Here is a 17,004-nt window from a genome sequence, read left to right on the forward strand (position 1 = left end):
AAGCTTTCGGAGCTTTCCTCCTTCGTCAGGTGAGTGTAGGATTCCATAAAGGTACAGCATATATAGTCAGACAACAATGCCTGGTGATTACAGATAATCTTTCCAACTGCCCGTTATCACACCTCGGCAGAGATATAATCAAAGCAATCAAAAGAGTGGAATGGTGTTCAGATGGAGAAACATTACATACAAGACTACTGAATACACAAACAGTCAGAACACAAAGACAGAGAGAGAGAGAGAGAGAGAGACACACCCGAAAGGCAGAGAAAGAGAGAGAATGACCAGTTGTATTAAAAACAGATAACTTTTTTTCGCTGGTGGGGTTACATGTAGCGTGACATGAACCCAAGATCCCAGTTGAGGCCGTCCTCATGGGTGCGGAACTTGGCTATCAATGTCTGCTCGACGATTTTGCGTTGTCGTGTGTCTCAAAGGCCGCCTTGGAGAACGCTTACCCGAAGATCGGTTCCTCCAATTAAATATTGGGAAGACCGAAGCCATTGTCTTTGTTCCCCGCCACAAATTAGCCACTGACTCCATCCCTCTCCCGAGCAACTATCTGAGGCTGAACCAGACCGTTCACAACCTTCACATCCTATTTGACCCTGAGATGAGCTTCCAACCCCGTATCCATTCCACCACCTACTTCCACCTACGTAACATCACCCGTCTCTGTCCCTACCTCAGCTCATCTGCTGCTGAAACCCTCGTCCATGCCTTAGTTACCTCTAGACTTGACTATTCCAATGCTCTCCTGGCTGGCCTCCCATCTTTCACCCTCCGTAAACTTGAACTCATCCAAAACTCTGCTGCCCGTATCCTAACTCGCACCAAGTCCATTCCCCCATCACCCCTGTGCACACCAACCTACATTGGCTCCTGATCCGGCAACGCTTTGATTTTAAAATTCTCATCCTTGTTTTCGAATCGCTTCATGGCCTCACCCCTTCCTATCTCTGTGACCTCCCCCAGCCCTACAACCTTCCGAGATCTCTGCGCTCCTCCAATTCTGGCCTCTTGCGCCTCCCCGATTTTAATCGATCCACCATTAGCGCTGTGCCTTCAGCTGCCTCGGCCCAAAGCTTTGGAATTCCCTCCGTAAACCTCTCGATCTCATTCTCGATCGGCAGAGGGGAGGCCGAAGGCTTCCTTGAGGGGCTGAGGGGAGAACTCCTGCTCCTCCTGGTCCATTAGGACTGCTGGAAAAGTCACTTACCTTCTAGAGCTGGTAGCTCCCGCCTCCCTTTTACTGCCAGGTTTTCTGAACTCTGGGAAACCCGGCCCGCAACTGTTAAATTTTATCAGGCTCCCAAATGCACTGTGGAGCCTAATTTAAATATATTAATGCAGAGCCCCACCTCTGTAAGGCGGAACATTTGCGCGGCATGCTACCCGCCACTGTAAAAAAGGCAGCAGGCGCGTACGCAGTGGGTTGGGGACGCGTTCCCAGTTGTTAAATTTTTAACCTCCCCTCCGGCCCTCTCCTACCCATTGTGGGGGCGTTAATATTGAGGCCAGTGACTTTTACATAGAGTTTTATAGCACAGAAACAGGCCATTCCACCCAACAGGTCAATACTGGGGTTTACGCTCCACACGAGCCTCCTTCCACCTTCCTTCTTCTCACCCTATCAACATATCCTTCTATTCCTTTCTCTCTCATGTACATCTCTGGTTTCCCCTTAAATGAATCAATGACATTTTCCTCAACTACTCCCATGTGGTAGTGACTTCCACATACTCACCACTCTCTGAGTAAAGAAGTTTATCCTGGATACCTTATAGAACCATAGAAAGGTTACAGCACGGAAGGAGGCCATTTGGCCCATCGAGTCCATGCCGGCTCTATGCAAGAGCAATCCAGCGAGTCCCACTCCCCTGACCTATCCCCGTAGCCCTGCAAATTTTTTCCTTTCAGGTACTTATCTGATTCCCTTTTGAAAGCCATGATTGAATCTGCCTACACCACACCCCCTTGCTGCCTTAAAATTTTTTCCTCATGTCACCTTTGATTCTTTTGCCAATCACCTTAAATCTATATCGTCTGGGTCTTGACCCTTCTGCCAATGGGAACAGTTTTGCTCTATCTATTCTATCTAGACCCTTCATGATTTTAAATACCTCTATCAAATCTCCTCTCAACCTTCTCTGTTCCATGACTGGAGAACCCCAGCTTCTTTCTTCTATCCACGCAACTGAAGTCTCTCATCCCTGAAATCATTCTAGTAATCTTTGCTGCACCCTCTTCACATCTTTCCGACAGTGCGGTGCCCAGAACTGGACACAATACTCCAGTTGTGGCCGAACCAGTGTTTTATAAAGGTTCATCACGACTTCCTTGCTTCTGTACTCTATGCTTCCATTTATAAAGCCCAGGATCCCGTATGCTTTTTTAACCACTTTCTTAACCTGCCCTGCCACTTTCAATGATTTGTGCACATCTCTCTGTTCCTGCAACCCTTCTAGAATTGTGCCCTCTAGTTTATATTGCCTCTCCTCATATTTCGGTAGGAAGAACATCACTTTGCATTTTTGTGCATTAAATTTCATCTGCCACTTTGTTCGCCCATGCCCCAGCCTGTCTATATCCTCTTGAAGCCTATCACTGTCCTCTTCACTGTTCACTGCACTTCCAAGTTTTGTGTCATCTGCAAATTTTGAAATTGTGCCCTGTGCACCCAAGTCCAAGTTATTAATATATATCAAGAAAAGCAGTGGTCCTAGTACCGACCCCTGGGGAACACCACTGTACACCTCCCTCCAATTCGAAAAATAACATTTCACCACTACTCTCTGCTTCCTGTTACTTAGCTAATTTTGTACCCATGCTGCTGCTACTGCCCCCTTTATTCCATGGTCTTCAATCTTCATGACAAGCCTATTATGTGGCACTTTATCAAATGCCTTTATTAGTGACTGTCTTATATTTATGACCCCTAGTTTTGACTCTCCCACAAGTGGAAACGTCTTCTCCACGTCTACCTTATCGAACCCCTTCAACATTTTAAAGACGTCTTTCAGCTCATTTCCCAGTCTTCTCTCTTACAGAGAAAAGATCCCCAGTCTGTTCTGTTTTTCCTGATAGTTGTACCCTCTCAGTTCTGGCATCATGTGTAATTGGCATATGAATTTCAATATAGATAAGTGTGAGATGGTACATTTTGGTAGGAAGAATAAGGAGGCCACATGCTCCTTGGGAAATAAGAGTCTAAATGGGGTAGAGGAGCAGAGGTATCTGGGGGTACAGCTACACAAATCACTAAAAGCAGTGACACAGGTTAATAAGGCCATAAAAAGCAAAGCACTGAGGTTCATTTCAAGAGATATAGAATTGAAAAGTAAAGAAGTTATGTTAAACTTGTATAGAACCTTGGTTAGATCATACTTGGAGAACTGTGAACAGTTCTGGTCGCCATATTATAAAAAGGATATAGAGGCATTGGAGAAGATGCAAAAAAGATTTACTAGGATGATACCAGAACTGAGTGGTTATAGCTATCAGGAAAAATTGAACAGGATGGGCTCTTTTCTCTAGAAAGGAGAAGACTGAGGGGTGACCTGATTTCTTTACTTCTTTATTTGTTCATGGGATGTGGGCGTCGCTGGCGAGGCCAGCATTTATTGCCTATCCTTAATTGCCCTTGAGAAGGTGGTGGTGAGCTGCCGCCTTGAACCGCTGCAGTCCGTGTGGTGAAGATTCTCCCACAGTGCTGTTAGGAAGGGACTTCCAGGATTTTGACCCAGTGACGATGAAAGAACGGCGATATATTTCCAAGTCGGGATGGTGTGTGACTTGGAGGGGAATGTGCAGGTAGTGTTGTTCCTATGTGCCTACTGCCCTTGTCCTTTTAGGTGGCAGAGGTCGTGGGTTTGGGAGGTGCTGTTGAAGAAGCCTTGGCGAGTTGCTGCAGTGCATCCTGTAGATGGTACACACACTGCAGCCACATTGCGCCGGTGGTGAAGGGAGTTAATGTTTAGGGTGGTGGATGGGGTGCCAATCAAGTGGGCTGCTTTGTCGTGGATGATGTTGAGCTTCTTGAGTGTTGTTGGAGCTGCATTCATCCAGGCAAATGGAGAGTATTCTATCACACTCCTGACTTGTGCCTTGTTGATGTTGGAAAGGCTTTGGGGAGTCAGGGGTTGAGTCACTCGTCGCAGAATACCCAGCCTCTGACCTGCTCTTGTAGCCACAGTATTTATGTGGCTGGTCCAGTCAAGTTTCTGGTCAATGGTGACCCCCAAGATGTTAATGGTGGGGGATTCGGGGATGGTAATGCCATTGAATGTCAAGGGGAGGTGGTTAGACTCTGTCTTGTTGGAGATGGTCATTGCCTGACACTTGTCTGGCGCGAATGTTACTTGCCACTTATGAGCCCAAGCCTGGATGTTGTCCAGGTCTTGCTGCATGCGGGCAAGGACAGCTTTATTTTCTGAGGGGTAGCGAATGGAACTGAACACTGTTGAATCATCAGCGAACATCCCCATTTCTGACTTTATGTCGGAGGGAAGGTCATTGATGAAGACAGATAAAATAAAAACGAGAAGGCTTAAGGCGATTAACCCAGCATCAAAGCTGAAGGTCAGGCTAGGAAGTGTGGCCCAACTAAGAGTTCTATATACAAATGCACGGAGTATAAGGAATAAATTAAATGAACAACAGGTTCAAATTCAAATTGGAGGGTATGACATGATAGCTATTACTGAGACTTGGCTGCAGGATGGTCAGGATTGGGAACTAATTATACCAGGTTATAAGGTCTACAGGAGAGACAGGGAAAATGGAAGAGGGGGAGGAGTATCCTTAATGATTCGAGATGAAATCACTTCAATGATAAAGGGGGATATAACGAGAGGTAAGCAGCCAACAGAGACCTTATGGGTTGAATTGAGAAACAGGAAAGGATCTAAGACTATAGTGGGAGTTGTATATAGGAGCCCTGGCAGCAGCTGTGAAGTGCTAGATTGTATAAATGCAGAGATTAGACAAGTGTGTAAGAAAGGCACAGTGGTCTTAATGGGGGACTTTAACCTTCACATAGATTGGGAAAAGCAGACTAGCAACTGTCAGAAAGGAAGTGAATTTCTTGAGTGTGTCCAGGATAGTTTTCTACAGCAGTATGTCCTGGAGGCAACAAGGGGGCAAGCCATACTAGATTTAGTAATGAGTAATGAACCAGATTTAGTTAACAGCTTAACTGTGCGCGAACATCTATCCAATAGTGATCATAACATGATCGAGTTCAGTGTAGTGTTTGAAAGGGAAAAAAGTGAATCAGCTGCTAAGATTCTAGACTTGGGCAAGGCCGACTTCAATGGGATGAGACAGAGACTGTCCACAGTGAACTGGGCAAATCTGTTAATGGGTAAAACGACTGATGGTCAGTGGGAAATGTTTAAAGAAACATTTAACGTGATACAGAATCGGTTTATACCCCTGAGGGGCAAGAACACTACTTGCCAAAAAAAACAGTCATGGACAACTAAAGAGGTAAGGGACAGTATAAGACATAAGGAAAGGGCATACAAAAAGGCAAAAAATGGCACAGATCCTGGCGAATGGGAAAGATACAAAGATCAACAAAGGGTCACAAAACAGATAGTAAGGGCTACAAAAAGAGAGTATGAAAAGAAACTCGCAAGGGATATCAAAACCAATACGAAGAACTTTTATAGTTATATTAGGAAAAAGAGGGTGGTCAGGAGCAGTGTTGGCCCCTTAAAAACTGAAAGTGGGGATATTGTCATTGACAATGGGAAAATGGCGGACATGTTGAACAATTACTTTGCGTCAGCATTTACAGTCGAAAAAGAGGATAGCATGCCGGAAATCCCAAGAAAACTTATATTGAATCGGGGACAGGGACTCGATAAAATTAACATAAGTAAAGCACCAGTAATGAAGAAAATAATAGCACTAAAGAGTGACAAATCCCCAGGACCAGATGGTTTCCATCCCAGGGTTTTAAAGGAAGTAGGTGAGCACATTGCGGATGCCCTAACTATAATCTGTCAAAGTTCTCTAGATTCAGGAACTGTCCCTCTAGATTGGAAAATTGCACATGTCACTCCGCTTTTTAAGAAAGGAGAGAGAGGGAAACCGGGCAATTATCGACCAGTTAGCCTAACATCTGTTGTGGGGAAAATGCTGGAGTCTATAATTAAGGATAGGGTGACAGAACACCCCGAGAATTTTCAGTTAATCAGAGAGAGCCAGCATGGATTTGTGAAAGGTAGGTCGTGCCTGACAAACCTGATTGAATTTTTTGAAGAGGTGACTAAAGTAGTGGACAGGGGAATGTCAATGGATGTTATTTATATGGACTTCCAGAAGGCATTTGATAAAGTCCCACATAAGAGACTGTTAGCTAAGATAGAAGCCCATGGAATCGAGGGAAAAGTACAGACTTGGTTAGGAAGTTGGCTGAGCGAAAGGCGACAGAGAGTAGGGATAATGGGTAGGTACTCACATTGGCAGGATGTGACTAGTGGAGTCCCGCAGGGATCTGTCTTGGGGCCTCAATTATTCACAATATTTATTAACGACTTAGATGAAGGCATAGAAAGTCTCATATCTAAGTTTGCCGATGACACAAAGATTGGTGGCATTGTAAGCAGTGTAGATGAAAACATAAAATTACAAAGGGATATTGATAGATTAGGTGAATGGGCAAAACTGTGGCAAATGGAATTCAATGTAGACAAATGTGAGGTCATCCACTTTGGATCAAAAAAGGATAGAACAGGGTACTTTCTAAATGGTAAAACATTAAAAACAGTGGATGTCCAAAGGGACTTAGGGGTTCAGATACACAGATCATTGAAGTGTCATGAACAGGTGCAGAAAATAATCAATAAGGCAAATGGAATGTTGGCCTTTATATCTGGAGGACTAGAGTACAAGGGGGCAGAAGTTATGCTGCAGCTATACAAAACCCTGGTTAGACCGCACCTGGAGTACTGTGAGCAGTTCTGGGCGCCGCACCTTTGGAAGGACATATTGGCCTTGGAGGGAGTGCAGCATAGGTTTACTAGAATGATACCCGGACTTCAAGGGTTAAGTTACGAGGAGAGATTACACAAATTGGGGTTGTATTCTCTGGAGTTTCGTAGGTTAAGGGGTGATCTGATCGAAGTTTCTAAGATATTAAGGGGAACAGATAGGGTGGATAGAGAGAACTATTTCCGCTGGTTGGGGATTTTAGGAGTAGAGGGCACAGTCTAAAAATTAGAGCCAGACCTTTCAGGAGCGAGATTAGAAAACATTTCTACACACAAAGGGTGGTAGAAGTTTGGAACTCTCTTCCGCAAATGGCGATTGATACTAGCTCAATTGCTAAATTTGAATGTGAGATAGATAGCTTTTTGGCAACCAAAGGTATTAAGGGATATGGGCCAAAGCCAGGTATATGGAGTTAGATCAGCCATGATCTTATCAAATGGCGGAGCAGGCACGAGCGGCTGAATGGCCTACTCCTGTTCCTATGTTCCTATAAGCAGCTGAAGAGGGTTGGGCCTCGGACACTGCCCTGAGGAACTCCTGCAGCAATGTCCTGGGGCTGAGATGATTGGCCTCCAACAACCGCTACCATCTTCCTTTGTGCTAGGTACGACTCCAGCCACTGGAGAGTTTTCCCCCTGATTCTCATTGACTTCAATTTTACGAGGGCTCCTTGGTGCCACACTCGGTCAAATGCTGCCTTGATGTCAAGGGCAGTCACTCTCACCTCACCTCTGGAATTCAGCTCTTTTGTCCATGTTTGGATCAAGGCTGTAATGAGTTATGGAGCCAAGTGGTCCTGGCGGAACCCAAACTGAGCATCGGTGAGCAAGTTATTGGTGAGTAAGTGCCGCTTGAAAGCACTGTCGACGACACCTTCCATCACTTTGCTGATGATTGAGAGTCGGCTGATGGGGAGATAATTGGCCGGATTGGATTTGTCCTGCTTTTTGTGGACAGGACATACCTGGGCAATTTTCCACAGTGTCAATAGATGCCAGTGCTGTAGCTGTACTGGAACAGTTTGGCTGGTGGCGCAGCTCGTTCTGGAGCACAAGTCTTCAGCACTACAGCCGGGATGTTGTCGGGGCCCAGAGCCTTTGTTGTATTCAGTGCACTCAGCCGTTTCTTGAGATCACGTGGAGTGAATCGAATTGGCTGAAGACTGGCTTCTGTGATGGTGGGGATATCGGGAGGAGGCCAAGATGGATCATCCACAAGGCACTCCTGGATGAAGATGGTTGCAAACACTTCAGCCTTGTCTTTTGCACTCACGTGCTGGACTCCGCCATCATTGAGGATGGGGATGTTTGCAGAGGCTCCTCCTCCCATTAGTTGTTTAATTGTCCACCACCATTCACAACTGGATGTGGCAGGAATGCAGAGCTTTGATCTGATCCGTTGGTTGTGGAATCGCTTAGCTCTGTCTATAGCATGTTGCTTCTGCTGTTTAGCATGCATGTAGTCCTGAGTTGTAGCTTCACCAGGTTGGCACCTCATTTTTAGGTGTGCCTGGTGCTGCTCCTGGCATGCTCTTCTACACTCCTCATTGAACTTGGGTTGATCCCCTGCCTTGTTGGTAATGGTAGAGTGAGGAATATGCCGGGCCGTGAGGTTACAGATTGTGCTGGAATACACAGTGCCTCATAGATGCACAGTTTTGAGCTGCTAGATCTGTTCTAAATCTATCCCATTTAACACGGTGATAGTGCCACACAACACGTTATATGGTGTCCTCAGTGCGACGACGGGACTTCATCTCCACGAGGACTGTGCGGTGGTCACTCCTACCAAATCTGTCATGGACAGGTGCATCTGCGACAGGTAGATTGATGAGGACAAGGTCAAGTAAGTTTTTCCCTCGTGTTGGTTCGCTCCCCACCTGCCGCAGGCCCAGTCTGGCAGCTATGTCCTTCAGGACTCGGCCAGCTCGGTGAGTAGTGGTGCTACCGAGCCACTCTTGGTGATGGACATTGAAGTCCCCCACCCAGAGTACATTCTGTGCCCTTGCTCCCCTCAGTGCTTCCTCCAAGTGGTACTCAACATGGAGGAGGACTGATTCATGAGCTAAGGGAGGACGGTAGGTGGTAATCAGCAGGAGGTTTCCTTGCCCGTATTTGACCTGATGCCATGAGATTTCATGGGGTCCGGATTCAATGTTGAGGACTCCCAGTGCCACTCCCTCCTGACTGTATATCACTGTACCGCCACCTCTTGTGAGTCTGTCCTGCCGTTGGGACGGGACATACTCAGGGATGGTGATGGAAGAATCTGGGATGTTGGCTGAAAGGTATGATTCTGTGAGTATGGCTATATCAGGCTGTTGCTTGACTAGTCTGTGAGACAGCTCTCCCAATTTTGGCACAAGTCCCCAGATGTTAGTGAGGAGGACTTTGCAGGATCGACTGGGCTTGGTTTGCCTTTGTCGTGTCCGGTGCCAAGTTGTCCGGTTTTATTCTTATGACTTTTTTTAGCGAGATTTTACAATTGAATGGCTTGCCAGGCCATTTCAGAGGGCAATTAAGAATCAACCACATTGCTGTGGGTCTGGAGTCACATATAGGCCAGACCAGGTAAGGCTCGCAGGCTTCCTTCCCTAAAGGACATTAGTGAAGCAGATGGGTTTTTACGACAATCCGGTAGTTTCATGGTCACCATTACTGGTACTAGTTTTTTTTATTCCAGATTTTATTTAATTAATTGAATTTAAATTCCCCAGCTGCCATGGCGGGATTTGAACTCATGACTCTGGATTATTCGTCGAGGCCTCTGGATTACTAGTCTTCAGATAGAGGTCTTTAAGATTATGGAAGGATTCGATAGGATAGAGAAGATGTTTCCACTTGCGGGGAAGACCAGAACTAGGGGCCATAAATATAAGATATTCATTGATAAATCCAATAGGGAATTCAGGAGAAACTTCTTTACGCAGAGAGTGGTTAGAGTGTGGAACTCGCTACACAAGGAGTAGTTGAGGCAACTAGCATAGATGCATTTAAGGGGCAGCTAGATAATCACATGAGGGAGAAAGGAATAGAAGGATTTGTTGATGGGACTAGATGAAAAAGGGTGGGAGGAGGCTCGTGTGGAGCATAAACACCAGCATGGTCCTGTTGGGCTAAATGGCCTGTTTCCGTGTTGTACATTGTATGTAATTTGATGAAATCATCCTTTTAAATCTTTTGCACTTTCTCCAGTGCTTCTGTGAGGAGGACATAAAAAACCTACAAGGGGATATAGACAGGCTGGGTGAGTGGGCAGAGATTTGGCAGATGCAATACAATATTGGAAAATGTGAGGTTATGCACTTTGGCAGGAAAAATCAGAGAGCATTATCTTAATGGCGAGAAACTGGAAAGTACTGCAGTACAAAGGGATCTGGGGGTCCTAGTGCAAGAAAATCAAAAAGTTAGTTTGCAGGTGCAGCAGGTGATCAAGAAGGCCAACGGAATGTTGGCTTTCATTGCCAGGGGGATAGAATATAAAAACAGGGAGGTATTGCTGCAGTTATATAAGGTATTGGTGAGATCGCACCTGGAATACTGCATACAGTTTTGGTGTCCATACTTAAGAAAAGACATACTTGCTCTCGAGGCAGTACAAAGAAGGTTCACTTGGTTAATCCCGGATGAGGGGGTGGACATATGAGGAGAGGTTGAGTAGATTGGGACTCTACTCATTGGAGTTCAGAAGAATGAGAGGCGATCTTATTGAAACATATAAGATTGTGAAGGGGCTTGATCAGGTGGATGCGGTAAGGATGTTCCCAAGGATGGGTGAAACTAGAACTAGGGGGCATAATCTTAGAATAAGGGGCTGCTCTTTCAAAACTGAGATGAGGAGAAACTTCTTCACTCAGAGGGTAGTAGGTCTGTGGAATTTGCTGCCCCAGGAAGCTGTGGAAGCTACATCATTAAATATATTTAAAACAGAAATAGACAGTTTCCTAGAAGTAAAGGGAATTAGGGGTTACGGGGAGCGGGCAGGAAATTGGACATGAATTTAGATCTGAGGTTAGGATCAGATCAGCCATGATCTTATTGAATGGCGGAGCAGGCTCGAGGGGCCAATTGGCCCACTCCTGCTCCTATTTCTTATGTTCTTATGTTCTTATATCCTTTTTGTAATATGGAAACCAGAACTGTTAATTGTGGTCTAACCAAGGTTCTATATAAGTTCAACATAACTTCTCTGCTTTTGAATTCTTTTCTTCTAGAAATGAACCCCAATGCTTTGTTGCACTTTTTATGGTTTTGTTAACCTGCATTGCTACTTTTAATGATCTGTGAATTTGTACCCCCAGACCCCTTTGTGCCTGTACTCCATTTAGATTCTTATTTTCCAAGGAGTAGGTAGCCTCCTCATTCCTCCTACCAAAATGCACCACTTCACAATTATCTATGTTGAAAACAATTTGCCATTTAAATGCCCAGTCTGCTAGTTTGTTAATGTGTTTTGAATTTTGTCGCAGTCCTCCTCAATATTAACTCTACCCCCCAATTTGGTGGCATCCGCATATTTTGATATTGTACTTCCGATTCCTGAGTCCAAATCATTTAGGTAAATGGTGAACACCACTTCCCATCTTCCGCCAGTCTGAGTAACTACCTTTAACCCCTACTCTCTTTTCTGTTTTGTAGCCAGTTTGCTATCCATTCTGCTACTTGTCCCCTGACTCCACATGCTCTGACCTTAGTCATGAACCTACACTGCGGTACCTTATTGAAGGCCTTTTGAAAGTCTATGTATATTACAGCCACTGCATTACCCTTTTCTACTCTTTCTGTTATTTCTTCAAAGAATTCAATAAGGTTGGTCAAGCATGACCTTCCCTTTTGAAGTCCATGCTGACTATTTTTTATTACGTTTTTGGTTTCTAGATGTTTTTCTATTGCATGTTTGAGTAAAGATTCCAACACGATTTAATTTCCAATATGACTTTACGACTTAATTGCTTAAAAGCCTGTATAACTATTAATTTCCCATAACTCAGTTCAGCAGCTAACCTCCATATTGTACGGGCATACTAAGGCAGTTTACAGAATATTTCTCTTACGAATTTCGAAGGCAACCCTTTGGGCAATTTTACGGGACACTGTTCCTGCAAACTATAACTGTATCTTGGAATTTGGACTTTTAAGACATTGGCCCAGAAATTGCTCATGAAATAACAGCGAGGCCAACAGGGCTCACAATTATTTCAGGACAAACAGAAGAGCAAGTTCCAGCGAGCGCGTATGCGCAGTCAATCGCGGAAATCCGTAAATCGCTCAACCATCTGCCCTGCTCATTTGAAAGCTGCTCGGGAAGGAGAGCGTACCGGCTGAATGAATGGAGCAGCGCGAACTTGCTGCACTGCCCAGCAGGAAACTAACTAATCTCTCCAGATAAAAGGTACACTAAGTCACCTTAGTGCACCGGTGGTGAAGGGAGTGAATGTTTCGGGTGGTGGATGGGGTGCCAATCAAGCGGGCTGCTTTGTCCTGGATGGTGTCGAGCTTCTTGAGTGTTGTTGGAGCTGCACTCATCCAGGCAAGTGGAGAGTATTCCATCACACTCCTCACTTGTGCCTTATAGATGGTGGAAAGGCTTTGGGGAGTCAGGAGGTGAGTTACTTGCCGCATAATACCCAGTCTCTGACCTGCCCTTGTACCCACAGTATTTATGTGGCTGGTCCCGTTAAGTTTCTGGTCAATGGTGACCCCCAGGAAGTTGATGGTGGGGGATTCGGCGATGATAATGCCGTTGAATGTCAAGGGGAGGTGGAGATGGTCTCTCTTGTTGGAGATGGTCATTGCCTGGTACTTGTCTGGCGCGAATGTTACTTGCCACTTCTCAGCCCAAGCCTGGATGTTGTCCGGGTCTTGCTGCATGTCGGCATTGACTGCTTCATTATCTGAGGGGTTACGAATGGAACTGAACATTGTGCAATCATCAGTGAACATCCCCATTTCTGACCTTATGATGGAGGGAAGGTCATTGATGGAGCAGCTGAAGATGTTTGGGCCTAGGACACTGCCCTGAGGAACTCCTGCAGTAATGTCCTTGTGCTGAGATGATTGGCCTCCAACAATCATTACCATCTTCCTTTGTGTTAGACTGCCAAACAACCTCTTCACCGCTGAAAATTAACTTCTAAAAATGTGGAATCTCATTCCTCCCGAAATTGATTGTTGTTGGACAATTTTTTAAAAAAATTAAAGCGCAGCTTGTCAAGGATGCCTCATGCTGATTGGTTGAGGGGAGAGCGAGATCCTTTCCCTGCTCTCACAGCTGGCAGAAGACCAGGAAAAACTGCTGCATTTTTTGCAGCTCGCCATTGAAGTAAGTCAGCGCCCAGAAGCCCACGAATAGTTTGCGGGTGAGTTTATAACAATTGAGCAGCGGGCGAGGTTCGTTTGCACCCAGTGCAATTTCCAGACAATTATAGCAGCAAATTGAATGTGTATCCATGGCCTGCTTGAGGTCTACACTGCAGATGCCACTGGTGTTTCTATGTACTCAATAACAGACTGCAGTGCAGACAACTTTTTCTCCATGACATTATTCGTGGCAGATGCAGAGCATATTGGGTGTTGATCTCCCCTCCTCCACCCAGACTATGCAAGCAAGCAAGTGCCTCCACGCTACAGCCTGGATTTCCTTGGCAAAACTGCCAGCATTCGGGTGGCTTCACAGTTATTAATGCAGCAAAATGGGGTGATGAGGCACTCTGCTATAACTCTGCCCAGCCAAAAAACAAACCGTCAGTATTTTACTCTTGTGAACCTGCCAGTTACTTAAGCTGCCTGCTTTGAGCCTGCGCCACCACATGTAAGTGGCAGCAGGTGGCTGCAGCATTCCCTGCCTCCATAGCCCGCTGTTGGACAGGAGTAATCCACTCGGGATTTCTTGCCCTGGGCCAATAATTCAGACCAAGGGCACCCCCGGTGCAGTCCTGCCCCCTAGAAGGGCCTAGCACCAACAGAACAAGCAGGCTATTTGAACACAGTTGCAGGTCTCAGGCCACTGAGATCAGGGCCATCAGCAGCCTCGATTGCCCCTAAACAGCCAGGAACGGATCTACCTGCCTTGCCTTCCTGTCTTTAGCCTGTCAGACTGTCTGGTTGTAGATGACTGGGAACGGGCCATAGAACCATGTTCCATTGGGCATCCTTGCTGTATGGCACCCAGCCAGCAATGAGGCGGGAACCTCATTAACAAAGCTGCAGAGGGCCAGCTCTGTGCCCCTCACCCAACCTCAGTGAAGCCCATAAAATCCTGCGACAACATAAAAGGGGCAAAGACCTGACAAATTGACACTCCATATTTTTATTTCATGGCCTTTACACCTGGGGGAATGGCCATTCCCTGGAGAAGGGACAAGAAAATCTACGCTGCTATTTCTAACCCTATTTCTTATAATTACACCTGATCAGCTTATTCTTTCCACGTTCTTCACCACAAGACTCCTCCCAGCTGCCGATTTGCATTTCAGAACTGCAGGAGGCGCCACCTATCAGAGGCCTCAAACTTAAGGCCTCTTGGCCAAAAGAAACTACCCTTGACCCCACAAATGCCATTTCATCCTCCTCACTTGCTGCCCTGTTTACTCCTGTTAATTATTACATCTCCAGTGGTGATATGTGTTGCTACCAATGTGTCTAGTAGCTGCTCAGAAACCTGTGACTGATTAATTTGAATGTCAGGTAATAATAGGATATAAATATATGGCCAGAGGACTATGAAATGTGTATCTTATCTGGTATCTGCATCTGTTATCCTATCAGGCTACAATTATACCACATTATTACAGTAGCAGGATGTGTGTAAAGTAGGAGTCTGTATGAATGTATTACTGATCTAAGCTTAATCCTGATCCAGGAGTAGAATTACAATGGCCTGCACCCATTCATCTGATTATAAATCCAGTCACAACTGTCATCCAAACAAGTTATAGATTTCTCAAAATTCAAATGTATATATAATGCAAACTTTAAATATATCACTTAAAATATGCTGCCTTTTATATTGGACTCCATAAAATGCTGTTCCAATATTCTGCAACTGTGTTTTCAGGATTTAATTTTCATTGCACTGTTTTAGAAAAAACAGATTAATGTTAAGCTGATTATATAGCTTGCTATAGTAACATGTAAAGATAACCTATATACTGTTGCTGATGTTATTTACAATAAAAAGATTAGCACCTACATTAAAACAACAACAACTTGCATTTATATAGCGCCTTTAATGTAGTAAAATGTCCCAAGGTGCTTAAAGTAGCAGAGAAAGGAAATTGGTACGAGTATGTTACATGTGTATACTAACCTCGCCAACAGTCATTTCTATCCTTTCATTCTGTAGACGTGTTAAGCTTTGTGAAAGGAAAAGGTAACTCCATTACTTGTAGATCACTTTTATATACTTTTATTTTTAACCTGTTATTTATTTTTGCTACATACAGATCTGGGGCTCTGCTGTGATGCCCTGTTTATCCATAATGCTGTTCTGTGATTGGCTGCCAAGGAGTATCTCTCTCATTTTGATCTCTATCTTGCTCTATCTAATACACTAGAACAGCACGGCTCAGATCAGGAAATCACCATGAGGGAGAGTTTCTTCTGTTCATTATTATTGTTAAAATTGTAAATACTTTCTTTATATTTACATTTACAATTTCCTTATAAGTAGCAAAGGTAGAAAATCTTCCTCCAATGCGAGGAATTGAAGGCAGGAGCTTGCATGTTATTACTCTGTGTTACATTGTATTTCAGCCCCTTCCCAGGTACTGTTATAAACAATATGTTCTACAGTAGCTAAGTTCCTTGCTTCATGGTACTGTTTAGTTATCTACAGTTGGGGGTGAAATCGGTCAAAGCTAATAGTGCAGAATGGGCTGATAGTGAATCGGCAGCTGGTTTTACACCGAGATCGACTTTTTTTTTCAATCGAAAAACAAAATCAGCCGTGGTGTAAAACTGGCAGCCAATTCGCTATCAGTGTATTTTGCGTTATTGCTGTTAACCAATTTCATCTCCAGTTATTCTGAGTCCTAAAATGGAAGCAATGAATAGACAGTAAATAGTACTGAGACTATCTCCACAGTATTCCACACTAGGGTGATTGCTTTTTAATTGATGGCAAAAAGTTCATTTTTTTTATTGGAAAGTAAAATGTGTGATGTTGGACAAAACAAATTAAAAGCATTGGCTGATGTTGATGCATGGAAGCTTATGTCAGATAAGTCAGATTTGATCTGATCAGGGCTGATTTTCAGGTATTGCAATAAGTCAGTTCTAAATGGTTAATGCAATTCTCACCAGAATAGTAATGCACTAATGGAACTCAGTTCTCCCGAGTCAACTCATTTAGTTAATTATTGACAGGTGTTGGTGCAGATTTAGATATCCTTGCAAACATGGTTGGTGGCATCATCTTAGTGAACTTTGCTGGCTGTGATTGCCCTGATACACCATGATAGGGGTGGTTCCAAGGAACTATCCATCATATTAGTCAGGCCTTCACATATCAAACCTGTGCAGTCAGGTCTGCTTTCACAGCTTTCCTTGGGAATAGGAGGCTATGAGGCACATACCATTTGCTAGAGAAAGAGAAGTGAGGGACCTCCATCGGAAAGTTGATTGGTGGCACCAGTGGAGCTGGAAAAAACAGAAGCAGCAGAGCAATTACCACAAAGGCTCATGAAGGTTCAGGTGGATGCAGAAAAACCCCCCCCAAAATGCAGAAAATCAGTGCACAAATTACATTAAACAGCGGATACAACAGAATTAATCTTTTTGCCAGGCCCTTTTCATTTACCTCCATATAAAGCCCAGCAACACTGGATCATCATGAGATATGGGTGTCATTAATATCTACTGCTGTAAGGGCCTGAAATGACATGGAATTCCTTTAACATCATATAAATATTATTAAGAAGCTCCTGCCAATTTCTGGTGGGAGCTCCTATCACCTGCTCCAAATCCCTCCGGAAAATTGTGGCACGCAAAATGGGTGGATATC

General features: G+C 44.6%; 1 protein-coding gene across 4 annotated transcripts in view; it reads left to right on the top strand.

Annotated features, from left to right (window-relative positions):
* Positions 1–17,004, top strand: part of c3h8orf34 (chromosome 3 C8orf34 homolog) — a 506,019-nt gene that overhangs the window by 388,505 nt on the left and 100,510 nt on the right. The gene's annotated exons all lie outside the window — the stretch shown is intronic.

Source organism: Heptranchias perlo, chromosome 3, assembly GCF_035084215.1.
Source record: "Heptranchias perlo isolate sHepPer1 chromosome 3, sHepPer1.hap1, whole genome shotgun sequence".
Taxonomy (NCBI): Eukaryota; Metazoa; Chordata; class Chondrichthyes; order Hexanchiformes; family Hexanchidae; genus Heptranchias; species Heptranchias perlo.